Source organism: Sinocyclocheilus grahami, unplaced genomic scaffold (genome assembly GCF_001515645.1).
Source record: "Sinocyclocheilus grahami isolate Dianchi unplaced genomic scaffold, SAMN03320097.WGS_v1.1 scaffold508.1, whole genome shotgun sequence".
Taxonomy (NCBI): Eukaryota; Metazoa; Chordata; class Actinopteri; order Cypriniformes; family Cyprinidae; genus Sinocyclocheilus; species Sinocyclocheilus grahami.
This window is the reverse complement of record NW_015505687.1, coordinates 709,771-711,790: the sequence shown is the minus strand read 5'-3', so window position 1 is coordinate 711,790 and position 2,020 is coordinate 709,771.

The window sequence follows — 2,020 nt, the reverse complement described above, 5'->3', positions numbered from 1 at the left end:
CCTCAGAGGATCTCAGATGATGCCAACCCTGAAACAACTTACAGAACTACCACATTTTGCTATAAGTTTGATTGCATCATATAATAATTGCTGTTAATATTATTCATCGTCTGTTTTATTACGTCTTATATTGATTTTTCCATTCTGCTGGTTTGTCTGGTCAGAGGAGAACTGGCCCCCCGACTGAGCCTGGTTTCTCCCAAGGTTTTTTCTCCATTCTGTCACCGATGGAGTTTTGGTTCCTTGCCGCTGTCGCCTCTGGCTTGCTTAGTTGGGGACACTTCATTTCCAGTGTTATGGTTGACATGATTGCAAAGATATTATTTAAACTGAACTGAGCTGGATGTTGACATCACTGAATTCAATGATGAACTGTCTTTAACTGAAAAATGAGTGTTTACTATTGTCATTTTGCATTATTGACACTATTTTCCTAATTAATGCTGTTCAGTTGCTTTGACACAATCTGTATTGTTAAAAGCGCTATATAAATAAAGGTGACTTGACTTGACTTAATTATGTGTTATATTCGCGGTTGTGGCTAGAAGAGATACAGCTACAGGAAACCAACAATAAATAATTTTTTTTCTACCTATTAGATTGTGTTTTATTAAAGTCTACATCTACCCCAACCCTAAACCTACCATTACAGTAATGCAGATACATTAAATATTGATGTTCGGCGTGAGAAAAAGGACGCAATATTGATGTGTGCATTGTTTTTTTTCTTGTAGCTGTATCCCTTCTAGCTACAACCGCGAATATAATTACTGTAGGCTATTTGCGTTACTGTAAGGGTAGGTTTTGGGTTGTGGTAGGTGTAGACGTTAATAAACCATAATTTTTAGCATATTTTTTGTTGTCGAATTTTACTACCCACTGTTTTAATGGGAGGTAGCAAAATCTGACAGGGTAGCACAAATCGACAGAACACCGGCACACACTAGCACACCTGTGGCTACGCCATTGACTCAGACTAAATGAGTTGCTTCCTATTTCATTTTCCCACAGCAAGCTTCAAAATAAAATGCTGAAAGAATTTTTTTTGTGTGTGTTTTTCTGCACAAGATTAATAAGGGGAAGATTTGTTAGTGTTTAATGCTCTGTTATGTTGGGATTTTAACAGGTTACTGTTTTTGAGGGGTTACCATTGTGGTATAGAGTACAGCCTGCACGTTAAGACGTTTAAGACGTTTATTTATTTAAAATAAATAAATAAATAAATAAAACCAATGCTTTTGCAGGCTACAGCGTGGCGGTATTCTCTCAATGTTATTTATGACTAATGCATGCTTGTGTTATTGCTAGCTACTTAGTAGTTAAATGAGCGAGAGAGAGAGAGAGAGAGAGATGTTCAAATTTCAGATTTTATTTGTTTTATGCAATTTAGTTAAGTTTTAGCTACATAAAACATTTGAGTGAATTTACAGTTTAATAGTAAGAAACATTCTCTCTTTTTGTGAACTTAAACCATTTAAGTACATAAGTGGCAAAACACAGAAACTGATTTAGATCTCTTATGTTGCAAATGATTCGTATTTCAAATTTAAATTTTTGAGTAGTGGCAGCTAAAGTTTGTGAAGAATAGGAGAGTATAGTAGACATATTTAACATTAGTTTATTAATCTTTAAATAACTATACTAAATATACAATTGTTGATTGTTAGTAGTTCAAAACGCGTTAACACTGGCTGAGAGTTAGTTTGGCACACGTTTAAAAATATTTTTTTCTAAAGGAACATCTAAAGAAGGTTTGTGCAAGGTGTCTATTGAAATATTTCAACAAACTCTTTAGGAAGAAAAGGTTAATCAAATGACTCAACATCTGGTTAACTGTAAACCAGAGACATACAAGCTTCCTCTTTGTAAACCAGGTTTGTGGTCTGCTGTAGGGAGGAACTGCAGTTTGAAAATGCTGTTGCTGTTGTTTTCCCACATCTTACAACATAAAGATACACTCTAAAAAATGCTGGGTTGTTTCAACCCAATGTTGGGTCAAATATGGACTAATCCAACTGTT